We start from the raw sequence: 19144 nt of genomic DNA on the forward strand, positions 1-19144 counted from the left end.
GAATCTTCTGCTTGCAGTGAGATTAAGATCACTTGGGCCTCTGGCCAGGATACCACTGACAACACGACATACCCAAGCGTGGCTGTCCCGGTGCCGTGACCGAATTGACTGGAGAGTGGAATGTCACTCTGTTATCTTCAGTGATGAGTTTAGGTTCTGTCAGCGTGCAAGTGAGAGGTGAACACGAGTGTGGCGCAGACGTGGTGAGCTGCCTATTCCAGAGTCCATTCCCCCACAACACATACGTCCCATCTCAGGCCTCACGATGTGGGGGGCCGTCAGTTACATATCACGCACACATTTTTTGTGTTTCGGCAGGGTCCGCGCTACTGCCATTTCTTCGACACGGAGGCGACGTGCTTTTTCGGGAGGCAATGCACATCCACATAATGACTGCTGCGGCGCAACGTGTTATTCGTGATGTACAACGATTGTCCTAATCCTACTCGTTCTCCAGAGCATGCAAGAACCATTGCTAAATTTGCAACATGAGGCACAAGATGCTTGGGACAGTCTATTGCAGAATATTATTCGGCAACTTTTCATTTGCATGTGAGACTACACATCTGCTTTGCTGCCAGAGGGGGTACACTTTGTACTGTTGCGACTATTTGGGCACCTTTTCCTATGACATACGGGTTTCATTCGCACCGAAAATACTCCTACAATGATGAACTACCTTTCACCTTACAATCCAATAAAATGACCTCGTTCGTGAGGACGTTGCACTTCTTTTCGGCAGTGTGCTTCTATGAATCTAACAGTAATTGTTACGTACCCCGCATAAAGTGGGGAAAGAACTCTTTGTACAGCTAAACGCGGGGAACAGTGGCCGAGGACAGTGGCAAGCGGCTGAGGCAAGGACGTCCTGGTTGTGCTGGTCGAGGAATACGGCCGACGGAGGAGCACCTGTTGAACACCAGAGGTCTTTCGCCTGTAGCGAGTGCAGGGCTGCGTTCCCCGTGACTGTGCGCTGCCATCTCGACGGCGTCCGTGTTCTTCGGCCACGGACGCACGCATGCCTCAATTGCCCGTCATGCCGCACGGTCCACCTAATTAACCACGGCTCGTTACGTACGTTCTACCAGCTGCAGCCGTCAACAGTGTGTGACGTGCACGTAGACCGTGATCCTCTATAGTCAACGTCTTTCCGGCAAGCAACTACACTGCTGGCCACCGTAAATGCAACACCAAGAAAGACAAGAGGTAGCACAACAAAATTTATTTTATAGATAACATGTTGACCAAGTATCAAATGATTACGTTTACAGACGTCTGTGACATGTGGTTCCTGCCAGAATCAGTAGCCAGAGTAGCCGCCATTGTTGGAGATCACCGCTGCCACACGTCTCGGCATTGAGTCAAAGAGACGTTGGATGTGTTCCTGGGGTACAGCGGCCCAAGCAGCTTCCACACGTTGCCAAAGATCATCTGGTGTGGCAGCTGGGGATGTAATCTGGGTCACTCGTTGAGCAACCATGGACCACATGTTTTCTATCGGCGAAAGACCCGGAGAGCGAGCCGGCCAGGGAAGCACTTCAATCTGGTTATTGACGAAGAACCTTTGGACAATGCGAGCCACGTGTGGTCGCGCATTATCCTGTTGAAATATGGCTGTGGCCGAGCCCTGAAGCTAAGGAAGGACAACTGGCTCCAGCACCTCGGATATGTAGCGCCGGCTATTTAAAGTACCGGCAATGCGTACTAGAGGCGTGCGAGAGTAATATCCAATACCGCCCCATGCCATAATACCCGGTGCAAGACCAGTGTGGCGGTGCATAATGCAGCTGTCCAGCATCCTCTCTCCACGGTGTCTCCACACTCGAATCCGACCATCGTGGTGCTGCAGACAGAAGCGTGCCTCGTCAGTAAAGACAACGTCATTCCATTCTGCCGTCCACATCCGTCTGTCATCACACCATTGGCGACGGAGACGTCTGTGGTTCTGCGTCAATGGTAGACAAAGCAATGGACGTCTTGCGGACAGACCACTCTGCTGTAAACGGCGTCGAATGGTACGCGCAGACACTGGATGATGCGTTACAGACGCAATGTGCTGTGCTATGGTTCGGGATGTCACTGAGCGATCCGTCACTGCCATGCGCACAATTTGCCTATCAGCACGTGCAGTGGTGCACCGAGGTGAATGCGATCGACCACGTCGGTCCGTCGTACCCTCCTGCATCCAACGGTCACATATCCGCATTACAGTTGTTTGGTTTCGTCCAGCACGACTAGCGATTTCTCTGTATGATAATCCACAATCTCGGTAAGCCACTATCCTTCCTCTGTCGAACTCGGATACTTGATCAAACGATGTTCGCTGTTGTCTACGAGGCATAACTGATCGTCTAGTGAAACAACCACAAAGTAAACACACGTGCCGAACGTACACTCGTCGAAATCGCCAAGCCTTAAATGGCGCTATGAGGTGGCGCCACAGGCGCGCGTAATGTGCGTCTGCGCTGAAATTCTAATCAGTTGCATATCTCATCTCTGCAAACCCATGGTGTAAATTTCACTTGATTCGGATGCTTCCTTCAGGGTGTTGCATTTACGGTGGCCAGCAGTGTATAACTCTCAAAAATAAGAGGTTATGCAGTCAAAATGGCGTCGAAGCAGATGAAACTGGTTAGATGAAACGATTTTGTCACTTCCTCTGTTGGTCCACGTATCGCTCGGATCATTTGGCTCAGAACCGTATCCTCCAAATTATACGGATTGGAGCATTGGATTCTCCTTGCAGCTCAATATGAAATACAGGGTGAGTCAGGAGGAAAGGTACATGCTTTGAGGGGTGATAGTATGAAGGATTCTGAACAAAAAACTTCATGTGGACGTATACCCTATTCAGAATGGTTTCCGCGTTATGACACATTTAATATCACTTTTATACGTTTTTCTTAAATAACTCGAAAACCGTACCCTCCAGCGAAAACGTGTAGCAGTACAAAATTAAACTATATTAAATTTGCTACTAATACTATGACTCCTCAAAGCATGTACCTTTCCTCCTGACTCATCCTGTTTATGTGCCTGCTAAGGTTGCAGGTCGTGTAAAATCTTACAGTATACTAGTGTCATAACCGTCCAGCACTGTTTACGGTTTACTTCCGTTACCCATAAAGATACAACACAAGTGCAGTGTTATTTTTAAATTTATTTAGCAGTCAGTTTAACCGATTGATTTATCGTTTCTAAAAATACATAATTGTATAGATTCTGTTTTCAATAGGATGCAACGTCTTTTTCTATTATCTTGTTAATTAACATACTGCTTAGCTTGAAATTATGTTTAATTTTCAGCAAGAACTTAAGTGAAAACGTACACGCATGGAAACAATCTCGTCTGACTTTCAATCAGAACGCACTATCTTGATCACGACTGCCTGCAAAGCAGTAGCTTCAGACATTTTAACTTTGTTCTTCCTGGATTCAGATTGGGCCACTGTGGACTACGAGGTAACAATATAATTTTTCGTTTGTAGCTCTTATCTCTGCGAACTGTTTGATATCCTGTCAGTATGTCTTGAGCTCATCAACAAGTGTCTTCTTTCGGTCTTCTGATCGAACTCACCTTCATATTGTGAGTTGTATCCCAGCTTGAAAGCCTGGTAGTGTTTTACTGTTTGTTAAATTCATTCTTGTCCATGATTTTGTCATCTGGGAGACCGATTTATTTATGATGTTCATCGCATTTTTGACGTCATGCCTATGTTTTTGCTTCTGGGGTTACGAAGATCCAGAACTTTTTTCGTTTTGTTAGATAATCATGGGATATAATACTCTGTAAGCCGTTTGACATATTCCACCTGGTTCAGTCTAATTTCACTTTGAGTCGTTGCAAGGAACATGTCTCTTCTTGTATTTTTTATGACATGTTGTAGATGCTCAAGGAACCGTAACCGTATAGTTATAGTATAAGAAGTTGACCGTCCTTTCTATCTCTCTGACACACAACAAATATATTTTTATCACATTGTTGATTTTTACGATACGCTACGTAAAACTGAGGAAGAGAGCTCTTAAAAGTGAAGCATCGAAAGATCTGCTTTGCTGCCATTCGTCATCCCGGCAAAAAAATGGAAATGAGCTTATGGCATCGTTGGCCGGGTGGCCCCATCCGGGGAAGTTTGCCCGCCATGTGCAAGTCTTGTTTCAGTCGACGACACACTGGGCGCCTTGCGCGCCGCTGCTGAGGATGAAAAGATGACGAGGACAACACAACCCCCAGTCCCTGAACGGAGAAAATCACGAACCCGGGCCCGCTTGCATGGGAGGCGAACATGTTACCACCCAGCTAAGCAGGCGGACGTCATTCCGGAAATCCCGCCAGTCTCAGTTGATTTGATTAAAATTTCAATGGCATAATTACTGTGCATATAATTCAGCACAGATGAAGCACACAATGCATAGTTTACACGATATGTAAAACAAATGTATCCATAACACATTAAATGGTTATTAATTAATATTAATTATCAGTTATCTACATATTTCATGCAAAGCGGGAGATTATATTCATATCTGTTTTCATGTGGATGTGAGTAGATGGTTAATTATTTCAGATAGCAAAATGTGTAGAATGTAGCCCAAAAATAATAGTTACAAAGTCTTAAATTTTTTTATTCATTTCCTGATCTCTTGGCATAAGGTAAGAATCGTCTAAATGAAACTGTAATTTCATAGATATTCGCGGTATTTATTTATACACGAAAGTTAAGGCAACTCCAGCCGCAGCTGAAAAACTAACACACCATTTAATCAAAATAAACTGTTTTATGAACGTCAGGTTAAAATAACATACGTGGTGAAATGACTGACTTTTAGTTAGCTAATGTTCAGTGTTCGAAGACTTAAAACAAAAATCCAATTACATTCGCTCGGTAGCTATGGTGATATTCGATCGCTGGCCGTTGTGGCCGAGCGGTTCTAGGCGCTTCAGTCCTGAACCACGCGGCTGCTACGGTAGCAGGTTCGAATCCTGCCTTGGGCATGGGTGTGTGTGATGTCCTTAGGTTAGTTACGTTTAGGTTGTTCTAAGTCTAGGGGATTGATGACCTCAGATGTTAAGCCCCTTAGTGTTTAGAGCCATTTGATCTACCTGTTTTTTTTCTGGCCTCTGTAGTCGTTCGATACATCTTAAAGCATGAGCTTACGGTTAGTTGACGGCGTTATAGCAGTACATAAAGGAACAATAAGTTAACACGGCTTGGGATGTTGTACCATTACTGTCATTTATATCACACGACCAGCTGATTTGGCGGAGTGCCATCTTCAAGCTCATGTCGTCTTAGCTTTATAGCGTCACTATATACGGGTGTACACAAGTGTGTGTGTGTGTGTGTTTAAATACGTAACCGCTGTCGTCGTCGGTTCTAGAGAGAACGACGTTCCATCCTCGCTACAATAACGTTACTGTCGCAGTGTAGTTTATGTATGCAATAGTGGTATACGTAAGTAAACATAACTATACGACTAATGGACTAATGTTATTTCAAATCACTAACGAATATGGAATGTTGTTGACATTAGAGTCTAGCACGACAGTGTTTATATTTTTAAATGCAAACGCACAATTTTATTCGCCCGCACATGGTGTGATGTAAATGACAGTGATTTTATAACAACTAAGATCGGAAATGAAACTGTACTTTAATAAGTTAGCGGAGGCTGCACGTGATATGAGAAAAATTATTCCAATTAGCCCCAGGTGGTGGCGACGGACATGACTAGGCGCCAGTATACATCAGTACCCAGCAAGCCACCTGTCGGTGTCTGGTGGAGGGTACTTCTGGTAGCACTTCCATGTTCCCCTTGCGAATGGCGCTTGAGAAGAATGATTGTTGGTAATACTCTGTGTTGTCTCTTCATTTCTGAAATTTTCTCGTTGTGGTCATTTCGCGAGACGTTTTTGGGACGAACTAATACGTTTTCCGTGTTTTCCCGGAAAGAACTCTCTCGAAATTACAACATTAAACCTCTCCGTGATGCACGACGACTCTCTTTGTAGCGTCTGCCACATGAGTTTGTTAAGCATCTCCGTAACGCTCTCGCGCCGACCAAACGATCCTATGACGAAAGGCACTTTGTTGGATCTTCTCTCTCTCTCTCTCTCTCTCTCTCTTTCTCTCTCTCTCCCTCTCTTCTATCAGTTCTAACTGGTAAGGTTTCCAGTTTAATGAACATTACTCAAGAATCGGTCGAATACGCACCTCGTAAGCCACTTCTGTAGTAGACGAATGGTATTTCCTTAAGATTCTTCCTATGGATTCTAGTCTCGCATTTGCTTTTCTTACTGCTTGTTTTATCTGGTCATTCCACTCAAGGTCGCTCCGGAATGATATTCCCAGATATTTTATGGTTGTTACAATCAGTAGTGTAGTTGTGCAGTAGGGGGTTTCTTTTCCTGTTTGTGCTCAATGTGTTACATTTATTTACATTCAGGGTCAACTGTCAGACACTGCACTATTCATCAATCCCCTGAAGGTCCTTTTGCAAATCGTTTCTGTTTCTATAATCTGCCGTTGCTACTTTCTTATAGACAACAGCATCATGTGCGAACTGCCTTAGGGAGCTCCCGACGCAGTGCATGCGATCATTTATATACATTGTAAACAGTAAAGGTCCTACCACTTTTCTTTGGCGTATGCCCGAAATTACCTTAACATCTGTTGATTTTGTCCCGTTAAGTGCGAAGTGTTGAATTCTACCTGCAAGGAAGCCTTGAATCTAGTCGTAAACGTGGTCCCTTACTCGGTTATCTCGTAATTTTTTTTTCACAAAACGGCAGTGCGGCACGGTGTCAGATGCCTTCCTGAAATCGCGGAACGCGGCATCAACGTCAGCGCCGATGTCTACTGCGCTATACGTTTCCCAACAGAGCTAGCAGACTTTCACAAAACTCTGTTATTTTTATATAGGAGGTATTCCTTCTTCAAAAATGTCATAAAAAATTAGCATAAAACTATTCCATAATTCTGCAAAACACTGACGTCACCGACATAAATCTGTAATTATGTGTATCTGTCCTACGACCCTTCTTGAAAACGGGAATGGCCTGCGCTTTTTTCCAGTCGCTAGGTACCCTTCAACTGCTGCTGGAAGTGAAGAAAGATTTTTCCTATTATCTTTGTAGAATATTGCGGGTATCTCATATAGTCCTGATGCCTAACGGATTGTAATTGCTTTTCTACTGCGCTATCGATTATCTCAGTACCTGCCATTTCGAAGTCCGTACGATGCTTCAGATGTGAGACCGTGTTAGGATAGTCAGTAAATAAACTACGAGGGTTGCCCAGAAAGTAGCGCACCACATTTTTTTCAGCCGAAAATACTTCTACGAATCCGAAGCGTTACGTGTGTTATACCTGAAATCTCCTGAGTGAGCGCGCCAAGTTTTCGCCACTTCCCACATATAGTGTAGCTGCAGTACAGTTTCAGAATGGCGTATGTAGGTGATGTAAGTTACAAGCAACGTGCCGTCATTGAATTTCTCACTGCAGGGAAAGAAAATGTGGGAAATATTTGCAAACGCTTGTGCAAAGTCTACGGAGCATCTGCTGTCGACAGAAGCACAGTTAGTCAGTGGGCACGGAGGGTGAGGTCATCAGAAGACGGTTCGGCGGAGATCCACGATTTGCAGCGGTCGGGAAGACCTCCCACGGCTGTCGTACCTGACATGTTGCACTTGCATGTTGTTTAGGACAGTAAGGGCTGTGACTCGTGGAAGACATTTTGAGGATGAAGAGGAGGTGATTCACACAGTGAAGCGCCGTCCTCGTCACCAGCACGGGGACTGATACCCCGACAGGGCATAACACTCCCCTGTTTCACGCTGGAGGGAGGCCATAGAACGGGATGGAGATAGAAATCAGTTGGAGGTGGTATGTTGACAGTTGGCAGTGTACGTTTCGTAGGCCTATGGTCGGACTTCTAAACATTTTTAAGGGCAGTTAGGTTCTTACAAGCCATTTATCATTAGCATTTAAGTGGATATTATTTTAAATTTGTCTCATATGTCAAAGCAAGGTCATTAACCGGTTTGAAGCCTGATTATGTTATCTACACATCCTTTATACTTCCTGTGGAACGAACCAACTTAAAACTAACCCACTGAGAAACAAACTTCTGTTTCTCGAGTGAGTAACAAAGATTACCTTGGCCTGAGTACGTGAAAGAGGGGAAGACAGCGCAACTACGAAATATGCAGGGCTGATATTGGACAGAGCTGTGAGAACACCAAGCTGAAAGTGTCTACCAAAAATAAAGGTGTGAGCAAATTGCAGCAACAACCTTTGAAACAGTACCAGAAACTGTTTGGATTTCTACACAAATTTTTTGGTACTTTGCTGTGCATGCCCTGTGTGGTCCAGATTTCAACATACCAAATAGTGGATGCGACTATCACCGAGACGTGTGTATCATTGAAGGTTGTCTACAGCTCACTCCTACGGAGAAGCTACGTTGTCTCGGTGGAATCGCACCTCCCTGCAGGTGACAGGAAGTAACAGTCAAAAAGAGAATGCCAAAGCAACAGTATAAGAAGATCATCCCCTGCTAGCCACCAGGAAGCACATCCAAGACTGAAGAACCTAAAACCTCGAATGATTCATACCTGCAAAAACGATTCTCTCTTGAACACAACGAACTGATCTCCAGAGATGGTGTCTCAGAGCGGAGTCTGAGTTCTGTAAAGGTGGGACTAAGGCAATTTCAGATTTCTTTTGGCAAGGTCGTCCATGAACAGCAATGTGCACCATAGAGTACTTAGCAAAAGCTGCTACTGGAGCTGTTGAGATAGTCTACACCTACATCTACATCTACATCCATACTCCGCAAGCCACCTGACGGTGTGTGGCGGAGGGTACCTTGAGTACCTCTATCGGTTCTCCCTTCTATTCTAGTCTCGTATTGTTCGTGGAAAGAAGGATTGTCGGTATGCCTCTGTGTGGGCTCTAATCTCTCTGATTTTATCCTCATGGTCTCTTCGCGAGATATATGTAGGAGGGAGCAATATACTGCTTGACTCCTCGGTGAAGGCATGTTCTCGAAACTTCAACAAAAGCCCGTACCTAGCTACTGAGCGTCTCTCCTGCAGAGTCTTCCACTGGAGTTTATCTATCATCTCCGTAACGCTTTCGCGATTACTAATGATCCTGTAACGAAGCGCGCTGCTCTCCGTTGGATCTTCTCTATCTCTTCTATCAACCCTATCTGGTATGGATCCCACACTGCTGAGCAGTAGTCAAGCAGTGGGCGAACAAGCGTACTGTAACCTACTTCCTTTGTTTTCGGAATGCATTTCCTTAGGATTCTTCCAATTAATCTCAGTCTGGCATCTGCTTTACCGACGATCAACTTTACATGATCATTCCATTTTAAATCACTCCTAATGCCTACTCCCAGATAATTTGTAGAATTAACTGCTTCCAGTTGCTGACCTGATATATTGTAGCTAAATGATAAGGGATCTTTCTTTCTATGTATTCGTAGCACATGACACTTGTGTACATTGAGATTCAACTGCCATTCCCTGCACCATGCGTCAATTCGCTGCAGATCCTCCTGCATTTCGGTACAATTTTCCATTGTTACAACCTCTCTATATACCACAGCATCATCCGCAAAAAGCCCCAGTGAACTTCCGATGTCATCCACAAGGTCATTTACGTATATTGTGAATAGCAACGTTCCTACGACACTCCCCTGCGGCACACCTGAAATCTCTCTTACTTCGGAAGACTTCTCTCCATTGAGAATGACATGCTGCGTTCTGTTATCTAGGAACTCTTCAATCCAATCACACAATTCGTCTGATAGTCCATATGCTCTTACTTTCTTCATTAAACGATTGAGATAGTCAGTTGTCTGATATCTGCCCAGTATATATTTTGTTCTTGGTTAAGGACGGTAGCCACTGCAGACTGTTAAAGAACGTAAAGCATACGGATAAGTTCCCAGATATGTGAGTAGCTCTAAGACTTCTTAGGTAATAGAACCCAGCGAGTGTCCATCAGAGACAAGGGTATCGTCAGGTATGCCCCAAGGAAGAGTGATAGGACCGCTGCTATTTTCTGTATGCATAACTGACCAGGCGGGCAGTGTAGGCAGCAATCTGTGGTTGTTTCTTGATGACGCTGTGGTGTACGGAAAGGTGTCGAACGTGATACAGGATGACTTAGACAAAGTTTGTAGTTCGTCTGATGAATGGCAACTGGCTCTAAATGTGGGAAAACGTAATTAAACGCAAAATAATATGAAAAACAAATACGTAATGTTCGGATACAGTGTTAGTAGTGTCCTGCTTGACACACTCAAGTCGTTTAAATATCTAGGCATAAAGTTACAAAGAGATATGAAATTGAACGAGTGTGTGAGAACTGTGGTAGGGAAGGCGAATGGTTTGCTTCGGTTTTTTGGAAGAAGTTTGAGAAAGAGTAGTTCTCCAGAATGAGTTTTTCACTCTGCAGCGGAGTGTGCGCTGAGATGAAACTTCCTGGCAGATTAAAACTGTGTGCCCGACCGAGACTCGAACTCGGGAGTTCGAGTCTCCGTCGGACACACAGTTTTAATCTGCCAGGAAGAGTGGTTCTCCTTTAAAGAAGATTGTTTAAAGGACGCTGGTACTACCTGTTGTTGATTACTGCTCGACAGTTTGGGACCCGTACCAGGTCGGATTGAAGAAAGTCATCGAAGCAGTTCAGAGGATGGCTGCTAGGTTGGTTACCTGTAGGTTTTAACAGTATGCAAGTGTTAAGATGCTGCAGGAGTTCAAATGGGGTCCCTGGAGGGAAGGTGACGTTCTTTTCGAGGAACACTGTTGAGAAAATTAAGACAACCGATCAGAATGAGATTTTTACTCTGCAGCGGAGTGTGCGCTGATATGAAACTTCCTGACAGATTAAAACTGTGTGCCGGACCGAGACTCGAACTCGGGACCTTTTGCCTTTCGCGGGCAAGTGGTCTGCTAGTTCTGCAGGGTTCGCAGGAGAGCTTCTGTGAAGTTTGGAAGGTAGGAGACGAGATACTGGCAGAAGTAAAGCTATGAGGACGGGGCGTAAGTCGTGCTTGGGTAGCTCAATTGGTAGAGCATTTGCCCGCGAAAGGCAAAAGGTCCCGAATTCGAGTCTCGGTCCGGCACACAGTTTTAATCTACCAGGAAGTTTTAAGACAACCGACATTTGAAGCTGACTGAAGAACGACCCTACTGCAGCCAATATATTCGTACGTTTCGTGTAAGGACCGCAAGGATAAGTTGCAAGAAATTAGGGCTCATACGGAGGCATATACTCGTAGACAGTCGCTTTTCCCTCGCCCTGCCTGCGAGTGGAACAGGAAACGAAACGACCAGTAGAGGTGCAGGGTACCCTCCGCCAAGCACCGTGGCTTGTGGAGTATCTATGTACATGTGAATGTAGAATTTGTGAATTCTTATGTTACTATCTTCTGACACGATAAACAAATAAATATATTTTTGAGTGTGCTCTACAGTCACACAAAACCTTTCAAAATACATCATTGTCACGTTCGACTATTAATGTTATTTATAAAACAGCGGTTGCAGTTTTCATGATGGACTGTGCGGTCGATTACACGATAGAGAACATGCCAAAATTTGTGAATAGCAAACGATCAACGACCGTATGTCTCGCTTTGTATGATATCAAGTTTTGAAATATGCTAAACCATGAAGTTGCTCGCAGTTTTCTGCTTGAAAACGGCAAAATGTTGAAACTGCAATCATGGAGTTTACAAATAAAATTCTCCTAACAGTGTAAAGAAAAATGTGTTAAGACAGTTTTACAAGGGAAACAGTGCTGATAACTGATTCTTGTGGATCGATAAACGTTTTCTTACTGATCAGTGCTGTAGTATGTCACGTAATATGTCTCTCGCACCTGCAACGGTAGCAACGCTACTAAAGACGAAGACAATGAACGTTTTAAAAGATACACTTGTGCAAGACATCAGGAATCACTGACAAAAGCCATTTTGGGAATCCACGGAATATCTTCTACAATCTCAGACACTGCATTGTGCTGCAAGAGAATGTGACACTACAGGGTACGTCTGTATCTACATCTACAAGATTACTCTAAAATTTATAATTCAGTGCCTGACAGGGGGTTCATCGAACCACCTTTAAGTCACTTCTCCACCGTTCAACTCTCCAACTGCGCGTGGGAAAAACGAACACAAATATTTACGTGCGAGCTCTTACTTTATTATGATCATCACTTTACCCCAAGTACTTCGGCGTCAACAAAACATTTCCACACTCTGAGGAGATAGTAAGTGATTGGAATTTCATGAGAAGATCCTGCCGCAGCGAAAAACGCCTTTGTTTTAATGACTGCCACATCAATTCACGCATCATGTCCGTGACACTCTCTCCCCTATTTCGCGATGGTACAAAACGAGCTGCCCTTATTTGAAATCTTCGCTGTCCTCTTCCAACACTATCTGACGCGGATCCCACTCCGCTCAGTAATACTCCAGAAGAGGGTGGACAAGTATATTGTAAGCAGTCTCTTTGGTAATCTTGTTGCATTTTCTGTATATTCTGCCAATAAATCTCAGTATTTGATTTATGTGATCGTTCCAATTTAAATTATTCGTGATTTTAATCCCTAAGAATTTGAGTTTGTACCCTTTAGGTTTGTTTGATTTATCTTGTTACTGAACTTCAGAGGATTCATTTGAGTACTCGTGTGGATGACTTCACACTTTTCATTATTTACAGTCAATTGCCTCTTTTTGCACCATATAGATATCTTGTCTAAATCATTTTGCAATTCGCTTTGATCAACTGATGACATTAGATGACAGTCAATGACAGTATCATCTGCAAAAATACTAGGTTTCTGTAGATCAGGCACAACAGAGGCCTATAACACTTCCTAGAAGAACGCCAAACACGCCTTCTCTGTTTCTCGATGACTTTCCCTCAGTTATTACGAACTATGATATTTATCGTGGTAAATCACAAATACAGTCACACAAATGAGAAGGTAGTCCAGAGGCACGCAGTCTGACTGAAGGTCGCTTGTGTGGAACGATGTGAACAGTCTTCTGAAAATCCAAAAATATGTTTTCTGAATCCATGCTGGCTATTTGTGAATAACTCATTTTCTTCGAGGTGATTCGTAGTGGCCGAGCACCGTATATGTTACAAAATCCTACTGAAAATTGACGTTAGAGATATGGATCTGTAATTCAGCGGGTTATTCCTACAACCTTTCTTGGGTATTGGTGGGACGTGCACCTTTTCAGTCTCTGGGTACAGGTCTTTCTATGAGCGAGCGGCTGTATATGACAGCAAAGTGTGGAACTATTGCGCCCGCATACTCTTGACGGAATCTCACTGGTATACACACATCAAAAAAGGTTTTGCACCGCCTCGGTTCCGAGAGTTCCCGAACCTGTACAGAAAATTGGAATAGAAATCAACATAAGCATCATTTTCGTCCTTTTTATTACTCATGAAAACCACACAATGCATGTTTTGCCGCCATACAGCGAGACCTTTAGAGATGGTGGTCCACATTTCTGAACACACCGGTAACTCTAATACCCAGCCGCACGTTCTCTTGCATTGTTGCATGCCTGTATTCGTTGTGGCATACTATCCACAAGTTCATCAAGGAACTGTTGGTCCGGATTATCCCACTCCTCAACGACGAGTTGGCGTAAAACTCTCAGAGTGGTTGGTGGGTCACGACGTCCATAAACAGCCCTTTTCAATCTATCCCAGGCATATTCGATAGGGTTCATGCCTGGAGAACATGCTGGGCACTCTAGTCGAGCGATGTTGTTATCCTGAAGGAAGTCATTCACAAGATGTGCACGATGGGGGCGCGAATTGTCATCCATGAAGACGAATGCCTCGCCAGTATGCTTCCAATATGGTTGCACTATCGGTCGGAGGATGGCATTCACGTATCGTACAGCCGTTACGGCGCCTTCCATGCCCACGAGTGGCGTACGTCGGCCCCACATAATGCCACCCCAAAAGATCAGGGAACCTCCACCTTGCTGCACTCGCTGGACAGTGTGTCTAAGGCGTTGAGCATGACCGGGCTGCCTCCAAACTCGTCTCCGACGATTGTCTGGTTGAAGGCATATGCAACACTCATCGGTGAAGAGAACGTGATGCCAATCCTGAGCGGTCCACTCGGCATGTTGTTGGGCCCATCTCTACCGCACAGCATGGTTTCGTGGTTGCAAAGATGGACCTCGCCATGGACGTCGGGAGTGAAGTTGCACATCATGCAGCCTACGGCGCAGAGTCGTAACAAGACGTCCTGTGACTGCACGAGAAGCATTATTCAACATAGTTGCTTCACGGTTCCTCCGAGCCATAATCGGTAGGTAGCGTTCGTCTACTGCAGTAGTAGCCCTTGGGCGGCCTGAGCGATGCATATCATCGACAGCTCCTGTCCCTCTGTATCTCCTCCATGTCCGAGCAACATCGATTTGGTTCATCCCGAGACGCCTGGACACTTACCTTGTTGAGAGCCCTGCTTCGTACAAAGTAAAAATGCGGACGCGATCGACCCGCGGTATTGACCGTCTAGGCATGATTGAACTACAGACAACACAAGCCGTGTACCTGCTTCCTGGTGTAATGACTGGAACTGATACGGTCGGACGCCCTCCGTCTCATAGGCTGTATTCACGCATGGTTGTTTACATCTTTGGGCGGGTTTAGTGACATCTCTGAACAGTCAAAGGGACCTTGACTGTGATACAATATCCACAGTCAACGTCTATCTTCAGCAGTTGTGCAATCTGGAACGGAAGCTCTGCGTTTCTTAAGTGTTTAAACTGCTTCGCTGCACCAAGTACATCTATTTGTAAGTTACACATGTTGTCAGTTGTTCTTGATTCGAATTCTGGAATATTTACCCCGTCTTCTTATTTGAAAGAAATTCAGAAAGCCGTATTTAGTAACTCTGCTTTACCGGCGCTGTCGTCAGTAACCTCACCATTGTTATCGCGCAGTGAAGGTATTGTTTGGTCTTGCCACTGGCATTCTCTACCTACTACTAGAATCTCTTTGGGTTAGTTTCGTTGTAGATACTATTAAAAGCCTCTCGCATTAAGTTCTCGTTAAATTTCGAGCTTCTGTACAACTTCTCCAGTATTGGGAAATTTGCCTCCTTTTAAATTTGTCATGCTTTTTTTCGTTGCTTCTTTAGCAGTATGCTGACTTGTTTTGTGTGCTATGGGACATTCGTGCCACCTCTTAATAATTTATTTAGTAAATATCCTCCAACTGACGTCGACATTATTTCATTGAATCTAAACCACACCTGGTCTACGCTTACATAATCAGATTGGAAGAAGTAGAGACTGTCTCTTAGGATGGTATCTGGTGAATTTTTACCTCCTTTTTTAAATAGATATATTTTGCTTTCATTTTTGGCGTGTTTCGATGCTACGGTATTCAGCATAACTACAAAAACCTTGTGTTCATTAATCCCTCTATATTTCATGAGACTCACTAGTTGTTCGAAATAATTTCTGAGAAGGCGTTGAGCACGATTTGGGATGACGTTTTATGCCTACTACCCACTTCAAACATTTATTTTCGCCAACTTATGGATGATAGATTGCAATCACAAGCAACTATAATTATCTGAGTGGAATACCTGTTTGAAATGACAATCAAGTTCTCCTTGAGCTGTTCAGCAACTGTATTATCTGAGTCGGGGACGGCAAAGGGAATTAATTATTAATTTATTTCTGATGCCAAGTATAACCTCTACCCATACTAATTCACAGTAACTGTCTACATCAATTAAACTACAAGGTAAATATAGTTCCGACAGCAATAAACACTCCACCCTGAGCAGTAAGTACCCTAAGCGTCCGAAGTGAGCTGGAAGGACCATTATGGCCTAGCTGTTTGACATAATATGCACTGCCAACTTCATCCATATTTGTATAGACGTTAAGCATGTAACCATTCTTGAAGGAGACTTTCCGGCCTGGGAAATTAATTTTTTGGTCATGTCCAACATTTTTCAGTGAAACTTATTTTTTCATATAAATCTTTATAGACATGTAAATAATTGTGGCCCTTAAATTAATGAGCCAACACCGCACAAAACTGCGTCCAAAATATCGCAGCGCGGACTGCGCAACTAAACAGTCCGCACATTTGAGGCTGAAATGTAGGTCTTCAATAAAAATTAAACGTGTGCACATTATCATAATTAAATTCTCTATCACGTGGACTTCGAAAATAAAATTTTCCGAAGTGCATTTGAAAATGGCAACAACTTGGAAAAAGTAGGTACTAAAATTCGACTGACTTTGCTGCCCCTAAATGTAAATAAATAAGAAATATTATAAAAAATATATTTTTTTAGTTTTACGCCAAAATTAAAAGTGTCTATTTTGTTAAACCCCAAACGGCATCCAATTTTACTCGTAGTTTTTTCAATCCCGTGAACCAGTTTAAAATACTTTGTCTCATGAAACACGTATTTAAAGTTTTGAGTTCGACTTTTGTTTTTACAAGTTGCTGTAAATCTGCTGCTCCTGAGCCATTTAATAAACATTCCTCTTCTTCCAAGATCTCGTTTACTAAAGGGCGGGTCTCTGTAGCCGCAGTTGTAGCCTCGACGCTGGTTCTGAACCTGAGCCGGTCTGAAGTCTTGAGTCATTTCTCGTTCCTTATAATGTTCAGAGAAATTCTGGAATACATAAATACAAGTCACTTAGGAATGGATGAGAAAAGGAGTATATGGGACACGTTGACAAGAAGAAGGAACAGGATGGTAGGACGTTTGTTACGATATCAGGAAATGACTTTCACGGTGCTAGACGGAGCTGTAGACGGTAAAAACTGTAGCCGAGGACAGAGAATGGAATACATCCAGCAAATAATTGAGGACTTAGGTACGTAGGTTGCAAGTGCTCCTCTGTGATGAAGAGATTGGGGGAAGAGAGGAACTTGTGGCGAGCAGCATCTAACCAGTCAGAAGACTAAGTTAGGTTAGATTAGGTTAGGACTCAAAAATAATCGTGCCGAATGAGCAAGCCAAGTGCCGATAACGACTCCAGCGACTTTGGTGTTATACTTGACGCCCTTAAATCCTTCATTAAAAATGATGCACACCCGGTTGTTAGCAATATGGCAATTTGGACGACTTTTACACACGAAAACAATGGTTTTGGAGCATCACTTTAAAGTAATGAATTCAGTGCTTTATTTTTTTAATTAATGAATTCAGTGCTTCATTTTTGTTCTGTGTACAGGTTCCAACGCTGCGCTCCATCAAATTATCGTAGCCAAATGTTTGTACACATCAGCAATAGCTTCAATAGATTCACTCCTCAGTGGTGGTTGCGATCAAAAGCGCCCAGTGTCCCGTTCATCCCTATATTCACACCAACTTCGAAACCAGCATTGGTGCTATGGATTGTCATTGGTTGAACTCCTTTGATGAAGCGTGAACATAACCACGTTTTTCATCTAATTTTTGTCGAAAGCATATAATTGAGACGTCTGGTAGGCAAGTGCAATATATATATATATATATATATATATATATATATATATATATATATATATATATATATATATATATATATATATATATATCGATCATTTCTTCGACCTAGAATGTTACAATAGCTTTGCAGAGAAAGGGATATCGATAGGAGTCACAAATAGACCAAGTGGCGAGAGCGGCTATAATAGACGTATGCCCGTTTCCATTGAAACTTCATTTCCAGGTACAAAGAATAGTTTCCCGGCAAAATCCTTCTGATCACATATTTTAACACTGTAGAGAGACAAAATTTGCGAGAAACACCATTTTTTGGAGCCTCGAGACCAGAAAGCCCCCCACAAGTGCTTCAACAGCTGCTGTCTCATACAGGGTGACAGTTACTGAATTACATGACATAAAATCGTCATTACTTCTGAACGGTTTACGTTAGGACGTTCAAACTGCGCGGTTGGCTGCGGGGCATGATGGGAATATTGCATTGCATGGCATTGGTTCGTTAATAAGCAAAATTGGTTCATTTGGGGGACTGTGAATCCGCATTTCGCGATCGAGAAATCTCTTCACACTCAAAGGGTGACTGTGTGGTGTGCAGTGACCAGTCACGGAATAATCTGTGCGATAGTCTTTGATGACACGGCGACTACTGAACGGTACGTGAAGGTTTTGGAAGATGATTTTATCCCCATTATCGAAAATGACCCTGATGTCGACAAGATTATGATTCGTGCAAGACCGAGCTCGACCACTTCGAAGCAGGAGAGTGATGTCGTGGAGGAACACTTTGCGCACAGCATTCTGGCTCTGGGATACCAGTGCGTACTGGTATGGGCCTCGATTGGCCGCCGTATACATGCACTCCTTCTTGTGTACAGCAATAACTCCAAAACCACTGCTGAGCTGAAAACAGACTGTAACACCATAGCTCTAATGCTGTACTGATTTATTTTGCTTTTGTTTCATTTAATGTTACATCGCTGAGCTTCTGTAAATGTGTTTGTTTGAATCAATAACACAAAACTGTATACTCCTTTCTTTGCAAGAACTTTGATGTCATGATTTGATTCTATGCAGTGTAGTATATCTGTCATTTAAATTCTTTGTCCCATTTGGAGGGAACAAAACTTACTGTATATAATTGTAATTTCTGTGTGAATAATTTTTTGTAGAAATGTCAATATGTGCATATGTTCTGTTTTATTGAATGAATTTCTTTGCTGTTATGTAAACCGCTGATCCACACTTAGGGTTCTTAGTTAGTTTGTATGTAAAAGATGTTGTGGTTCCCCTTGGGAACGGAACTGTGTAGCGCGCGCAAATTGTGGTTGGCCTAGGTAGAAAAGGTGGAATAAGAGTCAGTCGGGGACGAGCTACCGAACTGTGCACTGCCATGTAAATGTTGCATATTGTACTGGTTCCGAGAGAGGCTTTTTCTGCCACTTTCCAATGTCTCGGGTGGATGGATAAATAGCTGGACCTATTCTGGAATTTGTATCTATCACCGCCACCAAGAAATAGCAGTGTCCAGCAATTCTACCTGCAAATCCACCTACCAACATGCAGTTGCCACCGGACTGCGCTATCACTGTATCGGAATGCTATAATAATGTACAGTGAAG

Source organism: Schistocerca americana, chromosome 1 (genome assembly GCF_021461395.2).
Source record: "Schistocerca americana isolate TAMUIC-IGC-003095 chromosome 1, iqSchAmer2.1, whole genome shotgun sequence".
Lineage (NCBI taxonomy): Eukaryota > Metazoa > Arthropoda > Insecta > Orthoptera > Acrididae > Schistocerca > Schistocerca americana.